Source organism: Peromyscus eremicus, chromosome 9 (genome assembly GCF_949786415.1).
Source record: "Peromyscus eremicus chromosome 9, PerEre_H2_v1, whole genome shotgun sequence".
Lineage (NCBI taxonomy): Eukaryota > Metazoa > Chordata > Mammalia > Rodentia > Cricetidae > Peromyscus > Peromyscus eremicus.
In genome coordinates, this window is record NC_081425.1 from 75,145,004 (window position 1) to 75,156,850 (window position 11,847).

At 44.2% G+C, this 11,847-nt stretch overlaps 1 long non-coding RNA gene across 1 annotated transcript; it reads right to left on the reverse strand.

Annotated features, from left to right (window-relative positions):
* Positions 1-2,638: 2,638 nt before the first annotated feature.
* On the reverse strand, positions 2,639-4,532 carry LOC131920092 (uncharacterized). The gene is made up of 3 exons (XR_009381500.1): positions 4,422-4,532; positions 3,638-3,712; positions 2,639-3,202 (listed from the first exon to the last, which is right to left on the reverse strand). It is a non-coding gene; the product is annotated as an uncharacterized LOC131920092 (long non-coding RNA).
* Positions 4,533-11,847: the final 7,315 nt, after the last annotated feature.

Sequence of the window (11,847 nt, forward strand, 5' to 3'; positions counted from 1 at the left end):
ATGCTCTCTCTCCTCTAGGCTCTGCTGGCATCAGGCACACACGTGGTACATAGACATGCATCCAAGCAAAATACCCAAAGACATTTTTTTAAGTCTTCAAGTGGACAGGAGAAATGGCTTAGTTGGCAAAGTGCTTGTTACACAAGCATGCATACCTGAGTTCGCATCCCCAGCACCCAGGTGAAAAGGCAGATGTGGTGAATGCCCCAGCCCAAGAGAGTCCCTGGCTGTAGTGACCAGCCAGTCTAACCAGCCAAAGAGCTCCAGGTTCACTGGGAGACCTTGTCCTCCCAAAAACTAGGGTGGGGAGTGCTAAAGGGAGACACTCCGTGCTTCTGATCTCCACATGGGCCCATATGGGTGCACACACACATGCACACAAACACACAAATAAAAATAAAAAGGAATGAACTGCAGCAAAATGTCAAAACGGGTTGAGCAGGGCGTTTTCTCCTTTGTGTCCTTTTTAAATATTTCACGATGAATTTCTTTTATGATTAAAACAAAATTCTGATTATAAAACAGAAGACTCGTGGATGCAGTGTTGCCAGATAGGTCAGTAGAATATACAGACTGAGCTCCAGACAGGTGTGAATGCAAATATATATATAATCTTCTGCATTTATGATACCCGAAATTAGCAGTCCATGTAAATTCTTCCGAGTGTTCTAACTCAAAGAGATCCCTCTCTTCCAAAACCCACACCGTGCTCATCTGCATAGCACTAGCTTGTCCTTGTCCCCTGTCACATACAGTTCTGTGGTCACCTCTGGACACTCTAGTGCAAGTGTGCTTTGGTCAGTTGGGGAGGTGTTCAAGTCTTGCTCTTGGCCAACTTGTTTCTTTTCATGCGAATTTCGTAAGGCTTTGCACGAGCCTCACTCTTTATTCTTCCTCCTTGGTTTTATTAAAAACAAAAGCAAAAGCTGACTGTGTTTGCACATTCATTGAAAACCCTAGGAGTTCTTTAGAGATTAATATTGATTTTCAAGATTTATTTCCTAGACAAATATCTCTAAAGAGCAAATCATAACTGGTCTATGAAGCCATATGTTCTGGTTTTAATTTCCCCCATCCAGCAACATGCAGACTAAAACAACACACACACACACACACACACACACACACACACACACACACACACACAATTGCTTTACTCAAATAATAAAAGTTATTGTTATGAACTTCCCTTCGTATATAAACCCATTTATTACCTGGGGAATACTTTATGACAAGTGAGATTTAAAGATAGGAAACAAAAGAGGGTGGAATTTGAAACTCTCCTTTTGTATTGTTCTCCAATCAGCAAGAACCTCCTGAACTGGGCTTCAGAAGCCAGTCAGTCATAGAAAGCACATTTTCATGCTACCTGCTTCAGCCAGCTTGCTGGGGAAACATGGTCCTTATTTAATGACATCTAAAGTGATACACGCTCCTGGGTAAGTAGAGCAAAAAACCACAATGTCTTCTCCAGATGAAATTACTGGAGAATGGGGCTCAGTGATTAATCAAAGTCAATTTGGGGCCAAGCAACCAAGTTTCTGATCGCTAAAGGGCCAGAAAGAGTTGTTGGGCCAAGCAGGGCAGATGGAGACCTCTGTGTGTGAAAGGTAGTCAGTCCTTCCCACAGTGGCTCCTGCTACCAACACTGGAAAACTGGCACAGGTCTGCCTCTAAAAAGTGCCAACAGGTTGAAATCACCAATCCCTCACCATCTGACTTCATGTACAAGTTCGGAGCCAGAAGTGATGTCTACAGAATATTCAGATTGGTTTAAAGGAAGAATCAAGAACATTTCAAAAATATCAAGGTGCTGATGGTACTTGACGTTATTAAATCCAGAGCTATACAACTGAATGCACACACAGGTGCAAGCTGCTACCACACTTATTTCCCGCCATACCCTTTCTTAGTTTAGAAGCAACTTGCAAATGTAAACTCAAAGCCTCTCCAAGAGACCGCTTTTATAACATTAAATCTCCTGGATGTCCCCCCACCTCCAACCTTCCAGTTTCCAAGTGTGAACACAGAAAGGTGCTTGGCTCTTGGCAGGAAAATTATGCATATTCAGATTATCCTGTTTCCTTTATGGTATCTTGGAGTTGACCTACTGTAAATAATTTCTCCTCTGACACTCTCTTAAGCCCTTTCCCTACTATCAATACACCTTTCTGTGACGCTCATATGCCGTCTACCTAATATTTGTCCTCTATTGAAGAATAGGGAAGTGTTGCCAAAACTGTACCTGGGGAGATGTGTGCAAGTTCCAGTCACCCCAGATAGAGAACCAATGACAGACCAAAGGACAAAGTCTATTGGGGGATTTATTAAGGCAACTTTCACATAGTTAAAAGGGAGGTTTATTTTGGGGTAACTTACAAGAAGTAAGGGGATAGGTTACAGGATCCGGGAGAGGTGAAGTGCAGTCCAGTGGTGTTTTCTGGAGAACTCTGTTCAGTCTACATCCAGCATCCAGGATCACCAGGAACCAAGAGAGCCGGCACATCCGGATCTCGAGTCTTAAGGGCTCCCGTCTCGGCCCAGTTAGGAGCAGGCCAAAGATAGGCATGACAGTTAGTGGAAGCCTCACTGGGGGTAGTACTTCCAGGTCAAAGCTGGAACAGCTACCCACTACAAAAGTCCAACTTGGCAAACCACTGAGTTGACTGAACTGACGTACAGGGAGAACATGGGCGAGCTTATGCTAAGGAGCATGAGTTACTTCCAGGAGCTCAAGTGACCTCCAAAGAAGCCGTGCCACTGAAAAGTCTCATGCCAGCTCACAGCTCCATAAATAAAGCATCTCCTCCCCAATTCACTTAGCCGATGCCATACTCCTACCCTCTCCTGAGACCAAGAGCTTAGACCCTGCAAAAGTTAAGGGCCTAAGCTTTAGGCAGAATTACATTCAGCTGGAGGGAGGTGTAGGAAGGAGGACTTATGACGCCCCCCTCCCCACCCCTTTCTGGATAATAGAGCACCAGCAGGCCTGATCCTGAGGTTCTCTTGTGGGCTGTCCCAGCTGCTCCGACGACAGTGGCAATGGCTGTTATGCTCAGAGCACAGCATTCCAGAACAGGAAGTCATCCTGTACTTCAGTGTTTGATAGCAGCAGTAAAAATCCAACTTAAAGCTCTCTCAGCATAGAGATTCTTAGGCTTGTCCGGTAGCGGGCCTCTTCCTGTTGAACCATGTCCTCCTCCTTCTCAGACAGACAGACAGACAGACAGACAAAAATCCTCTGTGTGTGGCTCCCCGTCCCCCCGACCCCAGGTAGCAATATTTCTCCAAATGTTGGCACAACTGTCACTCTGATCTAAGTGAGTCTCCACCATATTTTAGTTTTCTTCAAGGAGTTTCAAGGATGAATCCTAGCATAGGACTTGGAAAATCTGGTTTCTAGTATTGCCAAAGAAAACCACTTAGCCTTGTTTCATTTCCAAATAGGGAATAAAGGGCTCCTATCACAGCTACCTCCTAAGAGTGCATCAGCAATGATGTCTCTAATGTATTTGAAAGTGCATACAAGTATATGGAATTATGTAAACAAAAATATAACTACAGACAGACAAATTCAAAGAACTCCAAAACTATTCATTGACTCATAATATGGAGTAAATCTCACGCCCAAACTTACCTGCAAGTGGTCAAATCAGTCATATTCAAATTGAAAGTTCCTTTTAGTGCTACTCAAATCATTAAGTGTATTGCCCTAGAAAGATAAACACTGTAATGGGTCTTTGAAGTAGGAACTGGTTTTGCTGGCTTTCTCCCCATCCTGTCCCCTTCAAAGTCATCAAAGCAACTTTCTAAAAGTGTGAATGTCTTACAAGTAGCTTCTAATGGACTCGCCCTTGCTCTGTTCCTCACTAATCAGAGGTAACCTGGCTTTTACATTCCTAATTATGCCTCTTTCAAAGGGCACTAAGGCTAATATTGGTTTTAAATGGTCCTAATGCATCCCTGCTTGTGACCAGGCTGCTCTGAGCAGCTCACATCCTGATGGTAGAGCAGTCCCCAGGACACTATGTCCCAAGGGCATCTAGCCAGCAGAGTGGGGTTTTTTTTTCCCCCAGGGTCATTTCTCTTTCTTTTCTCCAACCACTTGCACGCTCTTCCCTAAACAGGAGATTCTCATGCGTTTGGTCTCCTTGAGAAGAATCCAAGGTTTTTAAAAAGGCTCATCACTACCTAAAAGAGCAATTTTTTTAATTTAGTAAATTTTAAAGAACAATTAAATCTTGGGGACATTGTTGAAAATGGAACCCTCTAGGCCACCCACTCCAGATATTTTAATTCCAGTTATTGGGTGAAGGATGGGATCACTCATTTTAAATGACCAAGCTGAGAGGTTCTTGCCATGCAGTGGCAAGCATGCACTGTGTTCGTCTTCGACCCAGGCACCTCCCCAGGCTCATCACCCGGTTAAGCCTCAGCCTGTGTCTTTAAAGTGTTTCTCCCTCCTCGGCCACTCAGCAGCTGCAGACTTTTCACCTACTCCGAAGTCTGCCCTAAGCTCCCATTTGGAATTCTCTCCCTAAAGTTTCTGGGCTATCCTAAGGCATATGCCGTTTGCCTTTTGTGAGGTCACTGCTGCGTCACTGTCACTGTTCAGCCTATCAGTGAGCATTACCTGTTGAATACCCAAAGGTCAGAATCACATCTGACTTACCATTTAACCCGGAAAGGTTTGAGACTACAGTAGCTGATAAAAGACTGTGTGTAAACACAAAGGCATTTAACTTAGATCTGGTAAGTGTATTTAAGTGAGTGAGTGAGTGGGTGGGTCAGTTAGTTAGTTAGCTAGCTAGCTAGGTAGCTAGGTAGGTAGGTATCTCTCCACTGAGGCATCTCCCCTCAGAACACTGAGGCAGAGCCCACCTCTGATGTGACTGTAATATAAAGTCCATTTGAACAGACATACACATGGCCATGCTACACCCCCAAAGGACTGTTTACCTTATTCATTCAACTTTGGCTCCAGAACCTTGACATACTAGATAAGATATAAATACTTCGTTATAAAATATTTATGATTATTTTTATTGAGGATCCTTATAAAGATACTAAAACATTTGCTTAAAAGAATCAATAATAGTACATATTAACAGCCTGGTAGGGCACTGGGTGCTATCACATGTGATAAAACTGTAATGCAGGGCAGCTGCTTTGGAGTACAAGTCAGATAGCTTCCATTACAATGGAAAGTCTATTAAATTCAATTTCACTGTTTCATAATCCGTCCTAGGGATATCCAGACACAAGTAAACAGTGAACACATAAAATATTCATAACAGCACTGAATGCAATAGCAAAAGTTGAGTCAATAAAGAGATGAGTAAGTAAATCTTTATATAGCCAAGCCATAGGATAATAGGCAGATACAGATAATGTATACTATATAGGCAATATGCAGATAAGATGCACTACAGGTACTGCTATGAAAAGAATTTTAATATATATGACTCAGCTTAGAAGTTATAGGGCTTACATTGTAATTGCTTTCCAAAGTTGGAAGCTGGTAATGCCTTTATTTCCACACTTCCTGTCTCCATCAACAACTAAGGGTTTCAGGACAGATAGGTGGTATGGCACAGTGAGCTTGAAGCTGCCTCTGCAGATGATATGTAGAGTTAGTGGTGCCAACTGCAAGCTTTTCCATGAAAGATTGACGTGGACATTTGCAGAGCTTGCTGAAGATGGGATCTCTGTCTGGCCTGGTAGACTCGTTTTCTTCCTGTTTGCACAGGTTCTTTGCCTGTTTGTATCGTGTTCACATGCTCCACTTCCTCTTTGTGATCATTCCCCACTTCCGAGGACTGACGATAAACTGCAGAGCCCTGACTGTTTGCTTGGGCAGCCCCATGGCTCTGCTTATTAGCCAGCAGTGGCTGCCTAGGACCTCACTTCTTTGTCTCTCATGGGAGTAGAGGTGCTGGTCTGAATGCTGTGTTCTCTGCCCATGGGAAGAAGAGAATGCTGAACTCTTTTCCTGGAAAGAGCTCCACGACTGGAGGGTCCAGTTAAAGTGGATTTTGTTTTTCCCTTGCTCCTGTGTTCAAAAAGGAGGGGAAGCCACATGTTACCTGTGTTAGTGAGGCCTGAGGCTTATGCACTTGGGAAGACAAATAGAGAGTTACACATCAAATGTCCTAGAATCCCAAGTAGTGATATGCAAACATAGGGCCCTTGGACATAAGCCTCCCTAGCTCCTTGCTGAGCTCTCTCTGCCCAGTGTATAATATCAGTAAGAGCATGAGGATGGTCCCATTGTCTCACATCCATGGTCACCCACATGGTGGAGAGAGGAAATAGATTCCCTTGCTTGTCCTCATCTCCATATATATGTGGTGGTAAATGCACATCCATCCACCCATACACACACACATAAGTAAGCAAATTTTAAAAATCCTTAATAGCAGGCTTCTTTTAAAATATTAAATGGAAAGAACTAGACAAATTGAAGTTTCTTATATAAGTATTCTGATAAAATACATCAGAATGGGAATTTTAAATTACTAATCAGCATCATCTTGTCCTAGTTTATCTTGCCAGCCAAAGACACACTTCTCAGGATCTTCTCACAGCATCTGCCCAATGATCGTTCTATCCCAAATTCTAGTGGTCAATCAATGGCACCACGGGTATCTTTGTCACTGTGTGGTGCATGAGCTCCAATATGGTGACACTCTGTCAGACGCTACACAGATCCTCCTTAGGAGATAGAGGCGTTCCTACAAAGGCTTGGGGGCCTGTGGGATTGTCTTGGGAATTATGGCCACACTAAGCAGTGTCCGTCTTTCTGCTCCTCTGCCCTCTCTGCCACATGCAAATAACCTCAGACGGAGATCTTTAAACAATGTTCGCTCGACTAAAGTGAGACTGTCACCACAGATAAGTCTAGTTCATGCCAAAGGAATGTCTCTCTGTCCTCTACTGTGTCTTGATGTCAGCTTCCCTACAAGTTCCAGGTTTTCACCTTGAAACCAAGAAGAAAGTAGGGAGAGGGAAGAATAGGAGGGGTGGGGGAGAGGGAGGGAGAAATAGGGGAGGACAAAAAAAGGAAAGAAAAAGTACTTACTAATTCCTTCTACTCTCACCGTAGCACGTTCAACAGCGATGCTCACTGGCCAGCCAGCCGAGCCCATCAGTGAGCCCCAAGTTCAGCCAGAGCCCTTGTCTCAAAAAACAAGACAAAGAGCCCTGGAGGAAGACACCTGATGTCAACCTCTGGGCTCCACATGTGACCTCACACATGTTCTTGTACACCTGCATGCCACGTGGACACACCCACACTAATGCTCACCACACACACACACACACACACATACACACACACACACACAAATAAAATTTTTAAAAAAAACTTTCTTTTTTACAAGTCTCAATCTATAACAGGAAAACAGGCACCCAAATATTAACAACCCAAGCAAACAGAATCCTAGTATTCTTCCTGTAGTCGTGGAGATTCTCATGTCAGTCACATGGCTTAGACCATGTTTGTTTTCATGCTAAGTAGGCACAATTTTCCTATGCAGCTGATGTCTATTTCTTCATCAAGAGTGTATTGAAATGCCAAAACTATAGCTATTTGGATTCACTGAAGTGTTGTGAAAAGTATAATGAGTAAATCTTGATACATATGTGTTCAAAATTGGTGTCGATTCTTGCTGGTCATATCCCTCAAGAATGAAACCAAAGTAGATTATCATGTGATGTATACTACTGAGCCTGGAAGAGGGCTTAGCTTCCACCATATGTAACAACAACAACAACAACAACAACAACTGATCAGAAATGAGGACATACCAAACAGTAGAATGGATCTTCTTCCTTCCCAATAATAGAAATCTCCTTTAGAATGTTCTTTGTAGAGGTACCCATTTGATCATGGGAAGCACCACTCAGCTTGCATTTGGATGGCAAGGAGGCACTGGGTGGGGGGGGCGGGTCAGGAAAGAAGTCTGAGGTATTGTCTGAGGTCTACCCCTCACCACTGTGACCGCATGTCTTTACTTCTCCTCCTTCCTTTCCCTAAGGAACAGGTTGGCAAAGGCTGCCTTGACAGGTTCCCAACGTTGAACCTCCTGGGCTTGGAAAAGAAGCAATATAAAGAGGAAGCTGGGTTCACTTACATATCTAAAATGGAGTATTACCATTCATTTTCTCCCTGGGAAATTGGTATCAGGTGATGGGTACAGAAAGTTTGTAGGGTGATTCTGGGTTGGACAAACAAGTTCCCATGGATCTCTTTAACTTGTGATTACGTTAAGTAAGCAACTCCCTTTATACTTTTATTCAAAAATAACAAGCTCTGTTTGGAATGCTGGTATCCACTATTTATTACGCTCTCCAACCCAAACACGAAAACATTTGTACTTCTGTTATGACTTCACCTGGTGGCTTTCATTTTCCCCCAACATAAAGACGGGGTGAAGCAGAGTAATAGAAAAATAGAAAACATCTTTGTCGGAAAATGACCTCGCAGCTGTGTAACTGGAGCACACAACCATAAATCAGAATGTCAAATCCAAAACACATGACTTCGTGCGAGTTCTCCATGTGCGCTCTAATGTGACTACAGCCTGGTTGCTATTATGATTTAAAACAAAGTCTTTCATGCTAGAAACAAAATGCGGAATGTGAGCCGCCTGGGGGAGAGCTGTGAGCTAGCTAGCTAGAGACAGAGGCCTTGCCGTCATTGAGGTGGGCTACAGTATTTCAAGCATGGCTTTGTCAGGTGTGAGGGAACAAGAGGATACAAGAGGAAGCTTGGCAGAGGTCTTCACATGAGGGACGAATTAGCTGGCGCTGTTCTGTGCAGCTTGACAATCTGAAAGGAACTGCGTTCTCCTGGCCCCGCCCAAGCAGAATCCTGAAGCCAAACACAAAGATTTCAGAAGTCTCCCTTTCCTGCCCATCACATAAACAAATGGCCCAGCTGTTACTGCTAAGATCCCAGTTTTAAACTTGGACTTTCTTGTATAAACTTCAATGTAATGGTATTTAAAGTGTCATAGGCAATAAGCATCTAATCCCGCTCCATAAACCGTAGGCTCATTGCATGAACTCCGGGCGCTGTTAGAGACAGCTGTGCTTCTTTTGTAACTCAAGTCATTTCCAAACTGGGCAGCTCTCCAGGTGTGTTTTCAGACAAACAATGTACGTTAGAAAAAAAGTGATGTCCCGAGTCTCTCGGCGGCGGGCTAGACACAGAAGAGTCAAAACTGAGGCTTTACATGAGAACACTCAGGGGTCCTGACCTCCCTGAGAGGCCAGGAATCAAGGGAAGGGTGTCCACAAGCCGCTTTCCTGCCCTTTGCTTGGAGAATGGGAGGCCGGATACCTTTCCCAGTACTCTCACTTCACTGACTGTTGGGCCAAAGCTATCTGCAAGTACCAGGATGGAAGATGACAATTGGTGGTGGTGGTGGGGTCTCAAAACAGAGCCATCACCTTCAAGAGCAAAGATAAAAGAGATAGAACCCTTCCCACGCACAGTGAAATCTAAAAGGATGGGGGCCTCGTGGTCTCTACTTCAATGATAGCATGGGAGGAAGCCCTCACCAGACCAGAAGGAATTGCAAACAGGCTTCCTCCAGCTCACTGTCTCTACGTAGACCTATAATAGGTTATTATGAACAATCAAATGGTAATAATTATTTTGCTTCCCAGTCATCACTAAGCATTGAGTGACACCTCTTCAGGTGTGTAAAAGCTCCAAGGAGGCAGGCTGGGCAAGGAACTTTTCTATATTCACCCCACGCTGATTGTTCTACAACCAGCAGGTACACCTGAGTACAAGCCCAGGCCGAGAAGCTGCAGCTTGTAGTCTCCTGGGCCATTGTTTCGATGACATTGGTTGATTCAAGGAGGCCAAGCAAAGGTTTGCCTCCTGGAAGTCCATTCCAGGGCAAAGAGCTTCTCGCTGCTCTGATTCACTTGAGTTCTTTTGCACCTGCAAGTGGCTTGCTTACCCACTCCAGTTCTGCGCTGTCATGACATACTGTGTGCTCTCTTTCAGGCTAAGTATATTTCGTGTCTGCCTCACCATCAGCAATGCAAAAAAAAAAAAAAAAAAAAAAAAAAAAAACTAACAGAAATGCAGGGGGATCCGGGAGGACTCTCTGGAGTCCTTCCAGGGTGGATAGAATTTCAACATAGACAAGCCAGGCCTGAAATGAATCAACAGGTCTTGAGGTTCCAGAATGCCACTCAAACTCACAGGTAGAAGGTGTCACAGGCTTGCTCCAGGCAGGCCCAGGTGGGCAGCTGGGCAGCTACACCATTCCCCAAACACTTAGAGAAAAACTGGGTCTCTGCATGAACCCATACCTGTCATACTACCCCAAGTTCAATTCTACATACATGGCCCATTCATATGTATGTTAAAGCCTGGGCTGTAAGGACTTGCCTCCCTCAGGACCTTGCCTCCTTTGGGGGTTTAGGCAGTGTCTCTGCTGCTCCCCTCTGAGAGTTAAAACTTCAGACCTGTCATCGTTACAAAATACTTTACCTCAGGTAGAAGGGAGCCATGGTCCACTTATTTTCAGTCCATAGAGCGCAACCCCTCAGGCGTTGTTCAATTTGAAGGGGGGAGCTCAGCAGCTTTGCATAGATTAAAGAGGAAAGCCAAGAGTCTAGAAATAACTAATCTCCCAGAGTCACTTCAAACAAGTGCAGCATACCAGGTATGTGTTATTTGTCAATCAATTAGACCTTCAGCTAGCTAATCTAACGGGTCCCTTTTCTTCCCTTGAAGCAGCCTCTAAAGGCCTAGGAACATGTCACCCAACCACAGATGCAGTGTTCAAGGGCTGCTGCTTTACAAGGCCATTTGCCCAGCCCTACAGGTAGCCTTTCAAATCCACGAAGAACCCCACCGAGATGCTGTTTAATGTTCTTGAAAGTGTTCAGAGAAGGACATGCCCCTCACAATGGGGTGGTGGGTGGTAGTAGTGGTAGGTTTTTTTTATTTTTTTAGCTTAAAGCTGGAGGGTGAAATTGTTGAAGCCATCTTCTGCTCTGCTTTAATTTTCACCAGCTCTTGGCTAGTTTACTTTAACAAGTAATGTTTGATTGAATTCAGGCCTGCTTTTGTTTACAAAGTGAACGAGAGCCAGCAAGTCGTGGCCTGTCTAATTCGCACATCCACTGGCTTGGCCCCTCCCCTTTAAACAAAAATCTGGAGTTTGGGATTTATCGTTGATTCGGTTAGCTCAAATGATTTTAATGGTTAAAACGTACCTCCCATCCCATCCTTGAGATTGCGGCAACATCACCCAAGCAATTTTACTGTACAAGGCTGAGCTGGTCTCCCACCCTCCCACCCACCCGCCCACACACACACACACACACACACACACACTCACAAAAAAAAAAAAAGAAAAAGAAAAGACAAAAGAAAAAAACCACATCTTACCTCCCAACTCACCAAGATTTCAGATGCCAACAAGAGAGCTGAAGATAAAAATCCACAGGTGGGGAAAGACAAACACAGGACTCTATAAATTCGCCATTATAGGAACTAAGCTAGTTCATCTGGAAGAATAATAGCAGGTCAGTGCATCAGCACAACAGAGGGGAGTTGTAATCGTAGAGAGCAGCTGGGTCCCTCTGTCTTTAGCAGCCACAGTCCTTTGACAACTGGATAAACTAGAAGTTCTCAAACCTTCCTGGAGGCCTAGCCCCAAAGTTCCCTTCCTTAGAGAGCCTGCCTGAGAAGTGAAGGGTCAAATCTGTATAAACACAAAGTCCCCACTAGTGGCTCTGAAGACCCACGGGTCAGCAGTAATCTACTCTTCAATCCTGTTTAATGTTGTCTTATCTGGTCCCTCACATCTTTGT